At 54.1% G+C, this 21556-nt stretch overlaps 1 protein-coding gene and 1 non-coding gene across 2 annotated transcripts in view; both read right to left on the reverse strand.

The window, feature by feature from the left end:
* LOC144275259 (E3 ubiquitin-protein ligase TRIM39-like) overlaps window positions 1-21556 on the reverse strand; it is a 412642-nt gene that overhangs the window by 244885 nt on the left and 146201 nt on the right. The window lies entirely within an intron of this gene.
* On the reverse strand, window positions 6711-6784 carry TRNAN-GUU (transfer RNA asparagine (anticodon GUU)). Its single transcript has one exon. It is a non-coding gene; the product is annotated as a tRNA-Asn (tRNA).

Consider the following 21556-nt stretch of genomic DNA (forward strand, 5'->3'; position numbering starts at 1 on the left):
GGTTTCTTCTTCAATTTTCATGAACCTCTCCACCCTCGCTATTTTTGACCAGTTCTAATTGTGAATAAATGTCTGTCTGTCCATGAATGATAAATATGTCTGCTACTGAAACATTTACAAACAACGGCTCTCATCAGGAGCACTGAGGTCACATTACGCAGAGAAACACCCAGGCCTGCAGGGTTCACATTCTCCAAGACATAAACCGCCCCAGGACGGGAATGTAACACACAACACAGCGTGACTGGCCCGGGTTGGTTAGGTGCATGTTTTGCTGTTGCTGGCAAATTGTGCTGTTTTGAGGTGGGGGGGAGTTATATTTGAAATGAGTTCTTCATCCTCTCCCACTCTCACCCAGGGGTGCCGGAACAGGGGAGACCAGGGTCCACCACTTTTTACTGGCCATAAGTGTGAGTGACTGGATGATGGGGGAGAGAAGGGAGTGGCGGGGGGCAGTGTTTTGTGGGCAAGGGGCGGCATGAAGTGGAAGCTGAGGGAGAAAGGCGGTGTGAGGGGGGGCCTCAGGGAAAGGAGCGGTTTGAGGGGGCAGGACCTCGAGGAGAAGGGGTGGCACAGGGGTGGGCCACAGTTTGGGTGCACTTTTAGGAAGCTTTTGCCCATCCTGCCCTCATCCCAAATTAATTTGTTGCAGTAAGAAAACTTTGAGCAACAAGGAGACTTAGAGACCCACAATATAACCGCCAAAATCCTCACCCGCCCCTCGAGCTGGGCAAACAGAATTTTTTGGTAGCTGGCAATTCCAAAAAAGAGTTGGAAAAAAACCGGTTTCAGGTTGAACAAAACTAACATTTTTCCAAATTTTTGATGAACCAAAAATCTTTAAAAAAAACAAAAACAAAGAGACCCAGGAACATTTCAAGGGTTGTAACTTTTTGAATTTTTAAAATAAAATTGAAGGACATTTTTAAACAAAAAATTGTTTCAAACTGAAAAATCAAAATGGTTTGTTTGAAAAGCGTCTAAACGAAATGCTTCGACTTTTTAAGAACTGTGGGGAGGGTCTGGACGTGAACAATTCAGCAGACCGGATAGGAATTCGCAAACAGGTCTCCTTCCCCATTCTCCAGGGCTGGGTCTCGATTCCTGTTTCTGGTTCCCTGGGCCTGGTCCCCGTCCCTGTCACACACTGCGGGGAGCTCAGATTACTGGGAATCCTGCCGACTTCCAGGCTGCGGGGAGGGATGAGTCAGCAGCTTCCTGAAGACGAGTCGCGAGTAGGCAAACACTTTCCCTCTACCTTTCCAAACCCCACATCGGTATAATGAGACTAGCACCCCCACCGCTGCCACCACTCCACGCACCAGGAGACGTTTCCAGGACGCTGGCTCTGAAACAAAAGCGAGAGAAAGGCCCCATGACTAAGGGACTTCGTTAAATCATCCCACTGCTGCCATGAGGATCCCAGAAGATGAAGATATTCCTGGGACACAGGAAGAGCTGAGTTGGGTCGTGTGCACATGGGCACCACTCAGAACAGCGGGAATGAGATCTCCAGGCTCATTATCCCCATCGGCCAACCTGACGGAGGGAGAAAGGTGAGCCCGGCAAAGCAGCCCCATTACAGAGTCTGGGAACCGTGATTTTTAAGATGCTCCAGGATGGGGTCCCTCAGCTCTTAAGATTAGAGGGGACGGTTAGGATCATCTCCTCCAGCGTGTCCTGAAGCATGGGGAAAGGCTAGCCGTGGTGGGAGGGGTGGGGTTTGAAGATGTATCCATGAAAATGGGGGGTGGGGTCGCTAACACATTGCTGACGGGTGAGGGGCACGATTGGTTTCTTTGCCTTGAGGACGGGTCTCAGCTTTTAAAAGTTTTGGGAAGAATAATTTAGTCTGAGCCCTGGCATAACCCAGGCCAGAGAACGTCGCCTACTGATTCCTGCACCCAGGCCAGTGATTTATAGCACTGACTTGGCATTGAGAAGGATTTTATCATAGGCTTAAATCCAGCTGCAGAAGGGAAAGGGCATTAGAAGCTGAAAGACCCCAGAAATGGCTCTGGTTTTTTACTCGAAATAATCACCCAGGGCTGATTTTCCCCATCCCAGCACCTTGCAGTCATGCACCCAGCGCCTAGTGGATTTGGTGTGCAGGCAGGCTCCCAAATTCAGACAGTGGCTCTTCACATCCACTTTGCCCTGGCGTCAGGGACTGCCCTGAGCGCCCATCCTGCAAACACGTACGCACCTGAGCCCTCCCACTGCCATCCAAGGCTACTCCTATGGATGGAGTTAAACACGTGGCTAAAGCATTTGCAGAGGTTCCAGAGAGCTGAGGCTCCATGGAAAAGGAACATTACTTCAGTTATTCCAATGTTGGCTTATGAGATGCTCCTGCTCGCCCCCTCCCTTCACAGCTGAGTCTCCCACCCAGTGGAATTCTCCAAGGAACTTCCCAATCTGAGACCCTAGACGCTGTGTCCAGCGCTAGCTGTCCCTCTGGCCCAATCCCATGCTTCAGAACATAGTCTGAATGCCACGGAGGTCAGTAATGAATTCCCCACCTCCATTTACAGCATGGTAAAACTAGCCATGTATGTTACAGCGGGTTCTTGCTTTCCCTGGAAGCATCAGATATTGTCCCCTGGGCTGGACCAGACAGGACAGCAGCCTGAAATGCCCTACGGCATTGGCTTGAACTGAGACTGACCCTGTGGAAAACAGGCTACAGCTCCCTTTAAAAAAAAATAAAATAAAAAATTAATTCATAAGGAAGACTAGAGGTAAAATTTCCAAGTCCACTTAAGTCACTTTGGTGCTTTTGAAAATTGTGCCCTCTAAAATCAGCCCCGATCCCTGTAGCGGCCACTCCTGTAAGCTGTCAAGTTCTGGCCCATTCCTGTAAGTTTGCGTTTGTGGCGTTTTTAATACAAGCCGCATTACATGCCACAAAGAACCCTGGGTGGTAAATTTTGAAATACAACAAGAACAACAGGAAGAGGAAAAATATGCTCCACACATGCAAGTTGATCAAGTTCGTGTTGTCATAGGAAACTTAACTTGTGTGTCCGAACCATACAACATTACTGCTGCACTCATATTGGTTTTGCATCTCATTATTTTTAAATAGCAAAGAGAAAAAAATAATGGGCTTAATAACGGTGCCATCTGGGCTTTGAGTTTTACCAACTCTTCACAGCAGAAGAAAGATTGGCGTTCTCCATTGCCTTATGCCTGAGTCTGAATTCTCAGCAGTGCCAAGTTTTCACTTGGCTCAGCAAAGAGGGATGAGAAAAGGGGGCTTGAAGTCACCCTTTTGTTCCCCCAAGCTTCGGCTGGCTGGTGCCTGAAATAGCACCTGACATAAAACGTAGAGCACCGTTGAGGCTGCTCTAAGTTACACTGGCTGTCGTGGCAGCAGTTCTGAGCCAGCATTATGCACCACACTCTCTTTGCTACCACACCAAGTCCCCAGACTAAAGATTGGGAGGAGGCAGGTGACATAGGGAGACACACCAGCTTTGTGCAATCGAAGAATTTCTAAGCTGCCCCTTATGGGCAGTTGGCATGAGGCCCAGGATCAAACTCCTTGTGCCGTGATGGGTGGATGAGGGAAGAGTTCTGGGCCCCAATCCAGCCATACCCTGATCCTGGTGTGTGTCATTTACACTAGTGTCTGCAGTTCTTTTGGTATTTCATGCTCACTTTGCATCAGTGTAAAGGTGACACAAACAAAGTGCAAGGCAACAGAGAGTCCAGCCCCCGCCCTCCCCCCACACTGATCGCTTTAACTAGAAGTTTCAATTGCAACCAAAATTGTGGAGAGATTTAAAAAAAAAACAACCCAGAATCACAGGAGCTCTGGTAATCAAGTGATCCATCCCCTGTCACCCATTCCCAGCTTCTTGAAAATATAGACTAGGGAAACCATCCCTGCCCATGCTAGCCAATAGCAGTTGAGGGACTGTCCTCCATGAACTTATCTAGTTCTTTTTTGAACCCTCTTATAGTCTTGGCCTTCACAACATCCTCTGGCAAGGAGTTCCACAGGTTGACTCTCCATTGTGTGAAGAAATACTTCCTTTTGTTTCTTTTAAACCTGCTGCCTATTAATTTCATGGGGTGACCCCTGGTTCTTGTGTTATGAGAAAGAGTAAACAACACTTCCTGATTTACTTTCTCCACATCAGTCATGATTTTATACACCTCTATCTTATCCCCCATTAGTCATCTCTTTTCCAAGGTGAAAAGTCCCAGTCTTATTAATCTCTCCTCACAGAGAAGCTGCTCCACGTCCCTCATCATTTTTCTCACTCTTTTCTGTACTAATGGAGGCAGCGAGGCCTAGAGCGCTGGACTCGGAGTCCCGTTGCTGTGGGAAGTGTCTGTACTGAAGGGCTGCAGCAGCTATCGTGTTTTAAGTGCAGACAGAGCCTGAGCCGTAAAGCAGGTTCCTTCCCACCTCCTCCCTTTGCAGAAAACACCCCTCGGCTTAAACATCGACAGAATCCTCATGCAAAGCGATTTCTTCTCCAGGCTGTCTACAAGCCTCTCTCCTTGCAACTTGAAGAAAACTGAATGGTTGACAAACAGGGCCTCAGAGACCTGATCTGCTACATGCCCCGCCTACCCGTGACAGGCACCCATAACTAGCTCTCAGGCTCCTTCCCCTCTCTCCCTGCACGGGCACAGTGTGATCTGCTTGGCGTCTGAGTCTCACACCGGCTGAGCAGCAGGCAAACCTAGAATCAAAGTGGTTCATAACGTGGTCATTTGATCTCCCCCAAAGGGCTGGGGGTCGCCCTGCACTCTGCTGGAGAACTCTCAGCCATCTAAAAAAAGAACAGGAGGACTTGTGGCACCTTAGAGACTAATAAATTTATCTGAGCATAAGCTTTCCTGAGCTACAGCTCACTTCATCGGATGCATTTAAAACCCTGCTGCAGTGATCTGAGCAGCCTTGGCTGTATGGAAAGCAGATCAACTTTAGCTGGTTGGGGGTTTTGTTAGGGGGAGGAGGGGATCTCAGAAATCCCTTCTCCAAATGGCCCTGTGCCCCCCCGAGGCACACAAACTGTCAAGGCTCCAAGTCAGCGGGTGGATTTCAGAGCAGGCAGGAGATCGGTGCTTTAGGCAGAGAGCTGGCGCTTTGCTAGAATAAAATCTCTTCATCTGCCCTCCAGTAAGATCCCGTCCTTCAGCGCCTCGTCCCCAGCACTTGCTTGGGACCCCAAGTGAGGGTCAGCCCCAGACCCCCCCACACGGCGGGCTGAGACACGCGGCGCTGCTGGGACGGCAGTTCAGAGGGGGCGTTAGGACACTTTGGCCCATCAGTTAAAAGACAAAGAAACGAAGTCTGCCCTGGGGACCAACGGAGACGTCTTCTCTCACTGCAGAGAAAAATCACTTCCCCTTCCGCTCCAAAACGATCCGCGCTCATGATTTGCTGCCCAGCAGCGGAGCTCTTGTCTCGGGAGGCAACTTCAGCTCCTGCAGGTTACCCACCTATTTTGCCCCCCTTAACCCTCCTTCCATCTGGTCCACGCACAGCCCCCTCCCCAATAGACCCCGCGCGACCCCCTCCCCCATCTGGTCAGCAGACAGCTCCCACCCCAATAGACCCCGCCCCATCCCCTCCCCAATACCCCCACCTGATAAGAGCACAGCGCCCTCCCCAATAGACCCCACCTGCCCCTGCTCCCATCTGGTCAGCGCACAGCCCCCTCCCCAATAGACCCCGCGTTCCCCAGTGTGATCGATGCACCCACCCAACTCTTCCCCCCCCCCAAACCGGCACTTCCCTGCTCGCTCTCTCCCCGATCCGTGCACAACACCAGCCCCTCCTCACCTGCTGGCGGAGACCCCCAGCCCCCGATGGCTCCGTGGGCAGCCGGCGCCTGGAGCCCGGCTCGCAGCTCGCCCAGGCTCGTGTCCCCTGGAGCCAGAGCCCCCCCCGGGAAGCGGGCTCAGAGCGACCCCGGCGGGCAGGCACAGGGAGCAGCGAGGGGACAGGCTGCCCCGCTGGAGCAGCCAGGCTCGGGGAGAGGGTCCCGCAGCTGCAGCCCCGCTCAGCTGGGCAGGTCAGCAACACGGAAGGGAAACGCACCCAGCTGTCTGCCCCCGGGGAGCGGGCGAAGAGCAGAGGCTCCAGCCGGTCAGGATCCCGCAGCGCTCCCCGCTCTTGCGCCGCTGCCTCCAGGGCTTACGGCTCAGGCTGGGCGGGGGTGTCCTCCTTCAATAGCCGCGGGATCCGGGGACACCCGCACAGACTGATCCATTAGAGGCGCATCGGGGAGCGGGATGGAGCCGCCCGCCACCCCCCCGACACGGCTCAGCGCAGCGTAGCCAGGTGCCGGGGAAGTGGGCGAGTCTCCCGGGCCAGGAGCTCAGGGGCCGGGCAGGAGGGTCCCCTGGCCCGCCGGCCGCAGTTTGACCACCCCCGCTATAGACTGTCGGGGAAACCGGCCCAAAGTGACGTATGATACCATATTAGGCGCGTCTTCCAGACATGTGGGTGGGAGGGGCAGGGCTGTGTCCTCCTGCTGCTCCCCCCCTCCCCCCATCATAGAATCTCAGGGCTGGAAGGGAGCTCAGCCGGTCCAATTGTCCAACCCCCTGCTCAAAGCAAGACCAATCCTCACTTTTTGCCCCAGATCCCAAATGGCTCCCTCAAGAATTGAACTCACAACCTTGGGTTTAGCAGGCCAATGCTCAAACCACTGAGCTGTCCCTACCCCCCCAAAGCAGGTCCGCGTCCCTGGGTGGGCTCGAACCACCAACCTTTCGGTTAACAGCCGAATGCGCTAACCGATTGCGCCACAGAGACCGGGCAGCCAGGCCCCAGGCAGGGAGCAAGCGGCCATAGCCAGCTGCTGGGGAGAGCCTGGCTGGGGAGGGCCGGCAGCAGCAGCCTGATCCCTGCCGGGGCTCGGCTTCCCGGCGAGCCGCAGCCCCTCCCCGGCAGGCCCTGTGTGCAGCAGCTGGCTGCGGAGGGGCGACAGCCCAGTTCCGCCCCCACTCGGCTTTCCGGGGCAGTGGAAGTACCTAAAAGTGTCTGTGTTGGGGGGGGAACCACTGGAGCCCGAACCGGGGCCCTGCCCCCTGCCCCACCCTTTCCCCTGAGGCCCCGCCCCCTCGCTCTTCCCCACCCCCCACCTTACGCTGTGGAAGTGGGAAGACAGGCGCTGGGGGGTGTCTCTCTCTCTCTCTCTCTCTCTCTCTCTCTCCCCAGCTTGCGGAGAGGCTCTGGCCCGCCCCATCCCTTCCTCTCCCTCCCCACAAGTTGCCTTTTGGCCCCTCCCCCAATACTAAAACAGACAAGTTCTTATAATAAAAAAAGGGACTAGGGGCCCCCCCTTGAGCTGCTGGGGGCCCCAAGCAATTGCTTAGGCTGAGTCTCTCTGTTTATACCCAGGGCTCCGAGTGTAGGTAGCCCAGCCCGGCACATGTGCCTCAGTCTCCCCGTACCCTGCACCACCACCTCCAGCTGTTGAAACTGAACTCACCTGGGCCTGGGCCCCCCTGCCGCCCCCTCCCCGGCACTGTACACCCTTCTCTGCCCCGGCCCTGCTGGCTCCCCCTGGGGACGACACTACTCTTCCTGCTTCCACACCATGACCGCCAAAGGCTCACAAACCAGCAGATAAAAACTCTGCATTTAGTATTTTAAGTCTCATGGTTTTTAAGTGGGTCGGGTTTTGAGGCCCGACGCATTTTGAACTCTTGCGTTTATCAATACAGAAATTATCTACCCCCCTCCCCCGTCACACACACACGCGTCACTTAGTCTTACACACCTGCTGTGGGCGCTGACTCCCTGGGCGCAGGAAGAGGGGGCGCGAGGGTGAGGCCTTGGGGGAAGGGGCAGAGTGGGGATGGGGCCATGGGACAAATCAAACTTCCCAAGAGCCTGTCTATGCCCAATATAGTTTTAAGGGGCTCCTACCTCCCCTCTCCTGCCATGGCTCTTAAAACCAACTGAGACTCTGAACCGTCTGCTGCCCAGGGCCCTGGGGTGAGCGGAGCTAATGCCAACCCCAGCATGGCCTGATATGGCCTGCACCCTATTTGTGAGACGAAGGGTGAGAATTTTCACCGGGAGTGGGCTGAAGACACTGCTGGGTAGCAGGCCCGGTACAGCCAACCAGAAATCCCCCCTATCATCCCTGGGGTTGGGTCCAGGCGAGCAAGGAAAAGAGAGACGTCTGGTGCACCCCCCTCCTTGCATTGCAGGCTGACATACGCGGTGGAGTGTGAACTACCGCCCTGCACCGCCTCACATACTTGATTTGCCACGGCCTTCATGGGACTGTGGAGGTTGATGCTTCCCTAAACCCTCGGGATACAACTTTCCGACTCTCTTTTCCCCTCCCGCATCCGCTCACACGCTAAACCCCCTTAAAGGAGCAAACACTGAAAACCCATCGCAGGCAGCCTAGCTCCGGGCAAGCAGCAGGAATGGGACAGAAGGGCAGAAGCACACGTGTTCTCCTCGCCCCTGGCAGAATGCCTTGTGCGGGTTGTACCTGGGGGTGCAGGGGTGGAATGAGCCGGGGACGTGTGCCCGTTTGAGCGATTCACAGCAGGGAAACGAGGCACCTTTGGGGGAGCCTTGTCCAGGCCTGCCATGGGTCAGCTCTCTCAAACCACCACCCCTGGCAGCGCAGGCCTGACCTTCCAGCCCCCTGCAGGCCTCGCTCTCTGTGTACAGCTTAGCGATAGACACTCCCAAAGCCTCTGAGCGTCCCTCGGGAGTGCTCAGCCCGCTCTACTGAGCACATGCAGAACGGTGACTCTAATCCCACCGGCGCGGTCCACAGCAGCTTGTAAGATTCAAAGGTACAGTTGTGTCTTATCTTTACTGGACCTAAACACAGAACAAACCAGTGCTTTGTGCAGTCTTGTCTTTTTTGTTGTTCTTTTGCTTTTTTGGTCAAAGGTGGACGGCTGTACAACAATTCTGAACTAAATTTAAAAATCCTTTACATAAGAGAAGTCCAAATAATAATGAAAGAATGTATCTGCCAATATGTCCAAAATTTCTTTCACAGACAAAAAAACCGAATCAACCTAGCCCAGTAATAATAATAATGGTAATAGTAAGAACAAAATCTGAGCCGTTGCTGTTGTCTTTTCAGCTTGGTTTTTGCATCATTTAACAGCTCGCGCCTCTGAAACTCACCGTGGTAATTTGGTTCCACTTCCTTTGTATGAGTGCTGTAGGGACGTTGCACGACATACGTTTCAATTTGATGAATTTCTCTCTCACACTGCAACTTGCTCAGAAATGGGAACGAGTGGCTTCAGAAACACAGGAAAGTGCCTTTCCCCCGGTGTTGAAGTGTTCCTTTTTCTCTCTCTGTTTTGCTTTTCTTCGCAGAAGGTCCCAGAGGAGCCACCTGCTGTCACATTCAAGGTCATTTTCTGGCACTAGATTATTTGAAATACTTTCTGATAACCAGTCACATTTTTAACTCTTTCACCTCCCCCCCATGAACAATCACTACCTACCCAAACACCACGCAGTGAGATGGCCCATAGCCACTTAGAGGTACAGTAACATGAGATGTAACCACAGTGGTTAGAGGTCTATAAAATCATGAGTGATGCAGAGAAAGTGACTAAGGAAAAGCTATTTACTTGTTCCCATAACACAAGAACTAGGGGCCACCAAAGGAAATTAATGGGCACCAGGTTTAAAACAAATAAAAGGAAGCTCTTCTTTACACAGTGCACAGTCAACCTGTGGAACTCCTTGCCTGAGGAGGTTGTGAAGGCTAGGACTATAACAGGGTTTAAAAGAGAACTGGATAAACTCATGGAAGTTAAGTCCATTAACGGCTATTAGCCAAGATTGGTAAGGAATGTGTCCCTAGCCTCTGTTTGTCACAGGGTGGAGATGGATTGCAGGAGAGAGATGACTTGATCATTGCCTGTTAGGTTCACTCCCTCTGGGGCACCTGGCATTGGCTGTTGTCGGCAGACAGGATACTGGGATGGATGGACCTTTGCTCTGACCCAGTCTGGCCCTTCTTATGTTCTTAGCCAAAGAATACACTTTGCGACTTCAAAGAAAACCACACCTATGTAGCTCAGCTCTATCGGCATAGTACTATTTAAAAGGGAGCGCACATTAGGATTTATGGCATTTAGAAGGCACCTTTAATACTTAACATCTCAGCGATTGTTGGGGCACTTTGGAGGCTCTTGTGGCTGCAAAACAATCAGCTGGTGGCTGCATCTGAGAAATGCTGTTCTGGAGTCTAAACAAACAAGGCCTTCCCTTCTCTCATTTCCCCAGCGTGTGGCTGAGACTCCTTCTCATGAGATCACTCCCTCTCAGCTGCAGAGAAAAGCTTGACAATGTGACCCTGAGTTTAAAGGTTCAAAAGCAGAAGGCACATACGAAGAATCCACAGTTTAAACTAGACACACTTATTGCTTGAGGGCTCCGCTGCCTGATTTTGAGATACTGGCCAGGCTGACGAACGGGGACTTGGCTCGTTCAAGTAGGTGTGAGTTGGATCAGTGTCACGTCTAGGAGTCCCATTTCGAGCCCCCTTCCAATGCAGTCTCTTTTCCCATCACATACACCTCAGGTTTCCTACAGATCCACCGTCTTCCCATGTAGCACCGTGAGCTGCTGACCCCTTTCTCGTCGTTCAGACACGCGCAGTCAGCTCCTCCTCTTGTCTGAAACCTGCAATACAGAAGCCAGGGAGCTGCAGTCAGGCAGAGGCCGGGCATTTCACACCAGTCCCAGCCAGGGGAGCCGTTCTCCACAGTGCAGGCCTGAGTGCGGAGCAGCTACTCTCCCAACCCCTCAGGAGCAGAGCTCAGGACAGCGGGGGCTTTGCAGAACCGCTGACTGTTCATCACCCTCTATGCTGAGCAGCCCACAGGGGTGCTGGAGAATGGAAAGTCCCCAGCAGGTCGGAGAAAATTTGTTAGACTGATTGTCAAAAGGGACCGGTCCTCTAACAAGAGGGGCAGACCCTCACCAGAACCAGACGACCGAGCAGGAAAAGCGGGGGGCAGGAGGGATCTCGCCTCCTTGAAACACACGGAGCAGAACCAAGATGACACTGAAAGAGGAAATTGCACTCAGGGGTTTCCTTTTCCATTGATCTATAACTCTTGAGCTTTCCATTGGGAATGGGGGAAAAAGAGAGTGTTGAAGAAGTTCCTTTGTGAAAGCATGTGTTCCCTGTTTGTAACCCTCACGTGACCCTCCCAGAGTTCATCTGGAGTGGAGGGTGGAGCTCTAGGGACAACATACCTCTCGGGAGGTTTGGGAGGGTTCAGCCCTGGTTTTGGGTCCTACAGCAGCTGATCTGCAGGGTCCCACCTCCTAAGGAGGGAACCAGACAGGGAGTCTGTACCCCAGGAGAGGGCCACAGAGGCCTGAACTCGGAACAGTGTCTGGTGGCTATTCAGACCCAGCAGGAGAGGGCTCAGAGCTGCTCCTTGCCCCACAGGGGCAGATCCCAGGTCCTACTGCTGCAGCCACCACTGTGCCAAGATCAGTGTATGGCAATTCGAGAATCTCTCACCATTTCCTGCTCGCTGTTGATGCCAGCCGGGGAAGCACCCGGGTCAGAGCAGCGGCTCCGGCTGTCGGTCCAGCTTCCTTCCGTCTCTGAGAAATAGTAGCATTTCCCTCGGTATCCGACCCAGCCGTCCGGGCACGAGGGTCCAGCGGGGGGCCAGATCAGCTGATGAAAGCTTAGATGCCAGCACTGAGAATGAGACAGTCACATGGAGGGTAAGAGTTGCACTTAGAATTGGGCATTTGACTGGTATGTCAAATGTGTCATAAAAGAAAACAAATGGTCAAATATTTTAAAATACCAATTTATCAGAACAGTAACAAAAAAAGAGCAAGATGTCATTGTGTCCAGTAGGTTTAGCTTTAGATAGATACTTATGCCTAATTTTAAAAAAATTATTGAACTGAGTTATTTTAACTCAGATTAAAAAGTGAAACACTGAAATCAAGTTCTGAAAAACACCAGCGAGGCTCCATGATGCAATCAAAAATCACGCTGCCTCCTACCCCCAGGGCTCTCGCTGGAGTATTTGACTGAGGCCAAACAGGCAGTCAATTGACCGGCTTGCCAAGCCTACCGGGACCCCCAGCTGGGGCTGGTCCACTGCAATCAGATGCAGGGGGACGGAGGCGTTTGTCACAGTAAATTTGCCTGGCAAGAAGGATTCCAGGGACACTCCCAGCCTGGGAGGGACTGACACAGCTCAGAGCATTTCACCCCAGGCACAAGATCAACAGCTGGACCTTCAACCTCGCAACAAACAGCAGGTGAACAACTGAGAAGAACGTGGGAAGTTTCACTCAGGGACATGAAAGCCACAAGGGGGCGCCAGAAACCACAGCCACGGGAAGTGACCTGTTGCACTGTGGGCCAGGAATGATGGAACTTAATTCACCTCCTACCTGCAGACTTTTCTCTCCCCAAACACAGCAGCAAGAAAGGCACTTTCTGGAAGCCCTCACGGCAGTGTAACCCTTTCAGAGCCATGAAAGGGCAGCAGTGGGGTCACCCATAAGAGACACCAAAGAGGATTTGAAAGGCCTGTCTAGCTGAGAGGAGTCGGACTCAAACCCCTCCAGACATTTTTGAGCACATCACTTTTGTTTGCACCACAGTAACTCGGTAGCTGGTTTTCAAGCCTACCCATGTGGCTGGCGCTCAGCGAGGAATAGACACTCTAAGTCGGGAAGAGTTAGGAAACGTGGCAGCGGTGATCAGAAAACGAGCATGTGTTCACTCACTCACAAGGCATGTCTGAGCCTGTAGATTTCACTGTGCAGTGCACGGTAGCCCACACCCCTGCCCTACTGAACTGAGCGGAGAAGTCAGTGACTAACAGTTGATGGCACAGCCTGTCTCCACCATCCATCTCCAGGTCAGATGCCACATGTTCTGCAGAGCTCCCTGCACCTGCAGGTGTGTAACCAACCCTAAGCTCACAGATTCCCACCTTACACAGCGAGAGCCAATGCTGCCCATTGCAACAGCCTGCCATTACAGCAGGGAGCTGGGATTCAGGGCCCATCTGTATCAGAGCAATCTGCACCAGTATAATCACAGTGACATCTGGGCAAACACGTCCTGGAGATGCGCTGGAGCAGTGCGGCTCGCTCTGGCAACTTCCTGCAGCGAACTGCACCAAGGCAAGCTCCTTTGTGCACCAGTGCGGTGCGTCTCCTTTAGCGGTTTGCACCAATTCAACTGCAAGGACGTCATGACATCGGCACAGAGGATTCCTAATGCAGACAGACCTGGATTCAATCCCCTCTGCCAGCTGCTAAACCCTCCTGGGGCCCAGTGATCGGATCCCAGGGCAATAGAGAAATCCCACCCCCGACAGTCTCCAGCACCCCCCACCACAGATGACGGGGGGATACAGCAGGGTTCATGTTCACCGCAAACAGATGCCCTCTGCACGAGCACACGCTGTCTGGGCAGCCCGGGGGAGTGAATGGTGCTAAGGGACCCTTCCTGGCCAAGCTCAGCGACTGGGGGGTTTCCACACTGCGCTGGTGTAGGGGTCTAGACTGAGTTCTACAGCTCATTTCAGTAACACGGCAGCACCTGCCGCCCGGCCACAGGCGTGACCTGAAGATCCAGGAAGGCCAGGCTGGTAACCTCAGAGCAACACAGGGAAGGCAAAGGGCTCAGGGTTGCACTGCACCCTGTCCCACTGGACACCCTGGTCAGGGACTGCTTCACGGCGCGTGGCAAAGGTGACTTGGGTCCAAAGTGCTCAGAGGTGGGCTGGGGGGGCTAATGTCAGTCAGATCGTCCCGACACAGAGAGTGCCCAGGTGCAGGGGTCTGGGAGGAAGATCCCCCAGGAATCCTCTGTCCCAGGGGCAGAAGCCGGACAGGCCGGGAGGAGAGAGTGAGTGTGGTAGGTCACGGGGGAATGGGATGCGCGGAGATCGTAGCTGGAGAGGAAGGGAGCCGGGCGGAAGCTGGGAACTCACCTGCCAGAGCAATGATGGCAGCGATCAACGCAGACGATACAACTATCACTGCAACCACAACTCCACAGGTTGGACTTTTCTTGCAGTTCCAAGGAGGGTCTGAGACAGAAAGACCCGTCAGGCAGGGCTGGGAGGACACGTCTCACTGACAGCACCGGGGCTGGAGCTCCCCTGGAACATGCACCCTTCTTGTCTAGTTTTTGTAAAGCTCTCCAACACCACTTTCTACAAACCATTACCCTCTGATCCCACTGAGGGTTTCCAAAAGTTAGTGCCTGTCTCACCCCCTGCAACCTGCAAGGTCTCGTGCCAGCAAAGGGAAGCTGCTCCCAGATCTGGAGCTGCATTCGCATGTCCTGAGGGCTGTCCTGCACCATGGTCACCACGGGCAGGTAGGTCATCAACCTCCATCTCTGTCCCAGCTGCAGGATGGCCTCTGGTTCCTGCTCCCTCAGGCACCTGGAGATGCTGAAATAGGGGTGTGGTTGGCAGAGCAGGAGAACACCCCATGAGGTTAAGAAATGGCAGTGAGAGCCTTTTCCCTCCCTGGGAGATTATGGTGTCCCTCTATGGGGACTCCCTTCCTGGCAGATGCTAGTGAGCTATTGAAAGAGCTCAGCCTGTTTAGATTATAAAAAAGATCGGGAGGTGACATCATTGAAGTGTTGAAGTGACTTCACGGAGAGAAAATATTGGGTATTAAAGGGCTCATTAATCTATGAGAGAAAAGCATAACAAGACCCAGTGGCTAGAAACTCAAAAGAGACCAATTTGTATTAGAAAGAGGGCACACATATTCAACAGTGAGGATGAATCACCAAAGGAAGAAACTAGAAAGGGAAGTGGTGGGAATTCCCCACCTCTTGATGTCTTCTAATGAAGACTAGATGCCTTTCTGGAACGTGTGTAGTCAAAAACTAGCTCCTATGCTCTACAGAAAGCATGTGATATGCAGGGGGTCAGATGACACGCTCTAATTGTCTCTTCTGACCATAAAGTCTGCTAATTTATGAAAAAATGAGCGTAGCATGGGGAGAAGCCTCTGATGTTTTACTGTGTACGGCTTGAGCCCACAATGAACGCTCATTGCGTGGGGTGATCCAGGGGAAGCAGCTCAAACATCCAATGTGGCTGGACAGGGGCAGGACATCAGCACTGCAGGCGAGGGGTGGGTGTGGCAGTGACATCACAAGGGCCTTTGGCAGGACCTCAGCCTATTGGACAAAGGTGGTGGGGAGGCGATGACCTCACAGAGAGATCTTGACATCAGCCAGGCAGGACAGGGGTGCAGGACAGGGGCAACCTCGGAGATCCCTGTGGCTTTGCTTCAGCACGTCTCCTTCTCGAGGTCTCTCCTGGAGGACTGAGAGAGCATTCCCTTTCACATTCGTGAGCGCAAGGAGGACCCTCTTCGGAGTTTTCTCCTTTTCTTTTAGTGGATTTGCTCGAAAACAGACGTCCCTGTATAGAAGGTAAGAGCCTCGGAGAGGTTTGGAACCTGTTCAGTCTGATCCATCAGGTGCCGGCTGACTTTTAGGGAAGGAAAACATTAGATTGTGGGGGCAGTATTTTATTTCTGACCTAGGACTTTGTCCCTTAGAATTACTGGGGACATTGGGGTTTCTCCTTTTTGTTTTCCCTTTTCCTCTGTCCCTCCTACCTTTCTCTTCTTGCTTGCTTTGTCCTTTTCCTCTGCTCTCCTCCTACCACCAGGAGCTCTGTGTGTGGAATGAGGGCCGGGGGGGTTGTGGGAGGCCCTCACAGAGAGGTGAGACTGGACTAGTGCTCTGAGAGTGATTGCCTCGGTGGTGACCAGGGCCATTCTTTGGGCTATTTGATGAGAACCCTTAGCCTCCCACCCCTCAAAGTCTCAACCTTGATTGGCTGAGGAGGGGGCTATTGACAGGGAGGAAACTCTGGTCTTTGTTGTTCTCTTTTATGACCAAGCAAATAAGTCACAATCAGTTATATGTTTGACCAATGTGGATGCTGCTCTGCATTCATTGTCTCGGAGCAGTTCATGATCCTCTCGAACATTCCAGTTCTTCTGAAATAATTGCTGAATAATTACTATGAACAATTGTTGGTCTGTAGCTCATTTGAGAGCAATTCTGCTACTGACTGGCTGCATCAGCTAAGACAAGTCCCTGCTCCTTTCTCAGCCTTCATTTCTCCTTCTTTCAAGTAGGAATAACAATCCTCTCCCACCTACCTCGCCATGGGTGGATGCTGGGGATCCACTGAAGAGTGTCACTCGGAGCAGTGCAGACTAGAGGGTGACCTATCACACTGAGCCATACCAGATTATGACCTAATATTGGATTTGATTTGCATTTTATTGTTTTGAAATTGTGAAAAGCAGCAACTACTTAGCTCAGACTGAAGCATCTCATCTAATTTTGTAGATCATAGTGTCTCCCCTTTGTGTACGATGAGACAGTTTAATGCACTGTGACGGACAGGAGATGCTCTTGTTTTGCAAACAAATATTTTTGCAAAAATTTTCATCCTACTTGTTATGATTTCAAGAAACAAAGTGGTTTTGTCTGAATGGATTTTCTGACAGAAAAAGGTTTCCATGAAAATGTTCACACCTGATTTCCTGGGCTTTATCCTGCCTCTGGGGGGTTGTTGTCTGTTAGTTAGAAAAGGAATCAGGACAGTTGTCTTCTCTTTCTGGCTCCGTCACCGCTTCACTGTGTGACACCTTGGGTAGGTCCAATGGGAACAGGGTCAATTCTCTAACTCCAGGCAGCAGGGAGCCTGGGTGAGATAAGGGATGTTAAGGCCGTCTGCGAAGGAGAAAGGGATGTTTCCAGATGTTGAATGTCAAGAACTCTAAACTTTGCTAAAATGGCTAGTCTTGAGAAACAAGAACTAGTTGGGGCCAAACTTTAACCATTGTCTTTTTTAAAGCCCATTCAGGAATGTGAGTCCCAGAGAGCCATAGAGAGGGGAAGCAACTTGCCCAAAGTCCCACAGATCAATAGGCAGCAATGGAAGCAGGAGTGACACTCTCTCTCAAAGGCAGGGGGAGCAGACATTAGGGCCTGGTTGCAATTGCCAGCTGTGGGAGGGAGTGTGCGGCAGTGGTTAGTGAAGGGGTCCATCCATGGCTCTGACACTCAGTGTGACCCTGAGCCGGTAGCTGAGGCCCGTTTGCCATCAGTAGGTTTGGGGTCCCATCGCTACAGCCCAGTGGGTTTGGGAGGCTCCAGGAAGGTGTGTAAAGTGCTGGGATGTCAGGATCCTGGAGGCGCTGTCACCTCCACCCTAGGGCCGTGTTCTGCACCCCCCTGCTGCAGGCTGAGTTTCTCCGTCCCTTGGCAATAAGACAGACTCTTCTTTTTTAGCCAGTCGATCGCCCTAGTGTCATCACCCTGCCTGCTGGCTGGGCAGGGTAACTCCTGAGGTCACCACCCTCTCCAGCCTGCCTTGGGCTTGGAGAGTGAGGAGAAGGGCGTGGGACGTCTGCTGACCCTGAACATCCGCCATCCATCATCCCATCACTGAGAGCACGTGAGTGGCATTCGGGTTCCTCGGTGGCTTCCCCTGTCTGTCTGGGGGAGAGACTATCTCCAAAGGGGGATTTCGTTTGCAAACAGCCCCCAAGAGCCCCTCACTCTTAGGCCAGGCAGGGGCTTCTCCAGAGCCGTCTCCAGTGTGTTTGGAAAAGTTCCAGCAATGGGGCTCCCAGCCCTTCCCTTGTGGGACACTGTTCCCCAGGCTGAGAGTCTCTGAGCTGAGCCAGACCCTGGGAGCTGCTGAGCCTGGAAATCAATGGGGAACGAGGAGGGCCCTGTGCTTCCTGTGCCGAGGGCCTTTGTGACTTTGATGTGAGGAATGGTTTCCCAGGAGAAGTCCGGACTCCTGGGTTCTGTTCCTTCTCTAGCCTGGGTGGGAGAGTGGCCTCGGATGACAGGAGGGGCTGCTTGTCCAGAGTAACCGATGGTCTTTGGGACTGACCTCATTGCTGGAAAAGGATGAGACTTCCTGGCTATTGCAGCAGCAGGGATTACGAGGGGGAACGTTGGGAGTGGATCATGCAATGAACTCCTGCCTGTGTGTGAAGATGGCACTCCCTGCACTCCTGTGGGGGCAGAGGGGGCGGCTGTGGTTGGAGCAGGGAGGAGGAGGGACAGAAAAGGCCCATGAGTGAAAGGCTCCCTTGAGCCCAGATTCACCCCTGCTCCCTGCTCGGTTCCAGGATGGCCAGGCTCCTGCGGATGTTGCGGAGGAAGGCTCTGCAGGTGGCCCCAGAGCCTGAGGGAAACAGCTGCCATCTTCTCAAGGGGCAGAGCAACCCCTGCGTCCCTGCTGGCGGGGAAGCAGCTCCCGTCCAGGCCAGACGGCGGAAGTGCCCGGCCTTCTGGAAAAGGACCCCGGCTCCTGGCGCAGGCGCCGAGCTGGGAGAGGCCCCGACCAGGCCCCAGTGGAGCTGGCCCAGGCTGCGGTTTGGCAGACAGGACCCAGCCCAGGAGGGGCGCCGGGCAGGGTGGCTCTGGGGCTTGTTGTGTGGGCAGCAGCGGCCCCAGGAGCCCAGCCCTCCTTCCCATCAGGAGGCATCGCCCTGCCCGGTCTCTGAGGACCTTCCAGCCCCTGCAGGCCAGGAGGGGGAAGGTCCCTGTCCCAGCACCAGCAGCTCAGCCTGGGACAGCGGCAGCACCTGGGCCTCTGGCAGCAGCCAGGCCGATGGAGGCCACTGCTTTGTTCCAGGTGAGGAGCCAGGCTGGGCTCCGGGAGGGGTGAGGACGGGATGTGAACACCCTGGGCCCAGACGCTCTCCCAGGGATATGGGGGGGGGTCCCCAGCCCAGGTGTCTGGCCTGAGCCCCGCGAACCCCACTGAGAGCAGCAGCCGTCACATAGCTGCCCCTTCTGCACGGGGACCTGGGGCTGGGTGCGTGAAGAGGTGCTGCCACTTTGGTCCTTGCTGCTCCGGGGCCGGGGGAATCGGCACCTCCCCTGGAGTCCTGGCCAGTGGAGGGGGGGCTCTGCTCTGGGCTTCTGCAGCTGTTGGGGGCTGAAGGCATCCCTGAGAGGGAGGTCTGGGGCCCCATCTGCCCTGGGTGCCTGAGGTGGGAAGGGGGGTCTTGAATCCTGCTCTGCCCACCACGCCCCCGTCCTTCCCTCCCTGGTGCAGGGACGCCCCTGGATTCGGAGCAGGAGGAAGGGGTGGACGTGGCCAAAGATGAAGCTGCTCTCAAAGTTATCCGAGAGCAGCTCCAGTGCAGAGATAAGGTACAAATGTTCCCCACCTGGGCTGGAACCAAGATTGCCCTGTCCCTTCCCAGCATCCCCACCCCCTGCCGAGGGTCTTGTGCCTCCTGATCCACCACCCCCAATGGGACCCTTTTACATCCATGATGTGGGACCCCCAAGATGGGGGTGTTTGTCCCACAACAGCCGAAGTCATCTCCCCCCACAGGCACAGTCCCAGTTCCTGATCCTCCTTGTGTAGGAGTTGTGGGGGATTTGGACAATAGGCGGGTCCCCACAATCCCCCATTGAGGCCTGAGCCCTGGAGCTGGTGTGGGTGGGGCAGGAAGGTCCCTAGCTAACAGGGTCTCTCTCGCTATACCCCACTCCTGGTGGGTCCAGGATGAGGGGCAGCAGCTCCTGTTCCTTCAGGCCATCTACCCCGTATGTCTGGCTGCATGGGAGAGAGGGGAGGACACGCTGGAGCCGCGCTGCTGCAAGGCGGCCGTGGTGCAGAGGATCGTGGTGAGTGAGACATGCCATACGGCAGCTGGAGGGAGCGGGAGAATTGTGGGGCTGGGGGGCAACTGAGAGTGGGGAACAAGGAAACCATGGTCCCAGCTTGGTCGTCGGGATGGGGCTGAATGGGGGCAGTTTTGACAGGGAGGAGGAGAGAAGGGGATTGGGAGTGAGCTGGGCAGGAATCCGGGAAGGGGGACAAGTCTAATGGGGAGAAAGGAATGGGAGGAGCGGGAGGTGGTGGGGGATCCTGCTGGCCATGTGGGGCACAGGCTGTGTCATCTCCTCACTGGGAGGCATCAATCGGGCCTGAATCTCACACGCTCCTTTGTCTCCTTCGCGTCTCACAGGAGCTCATCGAGGAGCTTCCCGATGACTCGTCACCCAGCGCCGTCCTCGCCCACTCCCTGGCTGCAGTGGGCTACCTCTGGTACTGAGACAGCCCCACCCCGCCGACTCCCCTAACCCCAGTGCTGCTCAGGCCCAAGGCTGGGAGTCACCGTCACTGCCCCTCCCAAGAGTGGTGCCTCTGGCAGAGATGGTGGGGTGGGAAGGGTCACTCTCTCCTGGCGGGGCTCTTCTTTTCACTCCCATAACATGACAGGGGCCTTGGGGAGGGGCTCACTCCCGGGCTCAGATACAGGAGGGGCAGCAGGCTCCAGGGAACAGGAGCTATTCCTGTCCTGCCACTGTCTGTCTGGGACACCTTGGCCTTGTCATTCCCTAGCTAAGTGCCTCAGTTTCCATTCTCGCCAGCCTGTGCCTCTATCCCTGTGGCTTGGTGTCCGTGTTGGTGACAGTCCCACCCCTGTACTGCACAGTCTAATACCAGCTCCTCTCTCTTGCCAGCACCATGAAACCTGCCCTGGAGCCAGCCCTAGAGACCCACCTCTTGCGAGCTGCCCTTCACTCCGTCTTCACCCTGGGCACGGAGAAGGACACCACTGGCATCCAGGTACCTCCTCCATCCTCCTCCTCTTCCAGAGTAGTCCTTGGTCCCTGCTCCCTTGATTCGCTGGAGCTCCAGATTTAGGGGTGGGGTAGCGGAGATGGAACAAGCTGCAGGGTTGGATCCTTCCCTCCAGCAGGAAAGAGATTACCCCTCCATGGGGGATTTCTTTCTTTCTTTCTTTCTTTCTTTCTTTCTTTCATAAGCCTTGTTTTGCCCAGAAGCCCAGCTTCCATCCATAGCAACTTGGCTGTTTCATACTCTTCTGCCTACAAGGCCCTCTGCAGAGACCTGCTCAGCTCATGGATCAAAGGTCCAGGGGTCATCAATTCTTGCAAATTGCCTGCAGTGGGATGTGAAGGAGAAAGGCCGGGAGATGTGTTTGGGAGTCTCCCCAGTGCTTCCCAGAGACCCCTCTTCCCATCCTGTGGCAGGTGTAGGCCCAGATTCCCTAACTCTGACCCATGCTTTGCAGGCTCTGCACAAAGTCATCCCAGAGGTCCTGGATGCCATGCTGGGGAACCTGCTGGCAGAGTCCCCAGACACAGACAGGCTGCACTTCATCTTGGAGGTGAGCCCCATTTGACCGTAACTCTTTGGGGGACTGGTAAGGAGAGACTGGAAGATGTATTTTCTACTCTGTCCTCCTAGTTGGGTCCCCAGTGGGCCGTCCTTGGTTGGGGAGGTCAGTGCAATGTAGTGTCAGGTCCTTCCTTCTTGAGGGACAGAGGAAGGAGCTGGGACTCCAAGCCAGAGCTCTGCCTGGTTCTGCTGAGCACTAAGCACAGGGCTCCTGGCTGTCTTGGGGAGTGAGAGTCTGAAAATCCACCCTTCCCCCACCCCTCCAACACACAGAGCCCATGAGATTGGGGAGATGGTTCTCAGAGAAGAGGCACATGCTCCTTCCTAGAGAAAGAGGAGGAGC

This window comes from Eretmochelys imbricata, chromosome 14 (genome assembly GCF_965152235.1).
Source record: "Eretmochelys imbricata isolate rEreImb1 chromosome 14, rEreImb1.hap1, whole genome shotgun sequence".
NCBI classification, from domain to species: Eukaryota; Metazoa; Chordata; order Testudines; family Cheloniidae; genus Eretmochelys; species Eretmochelys imbricata.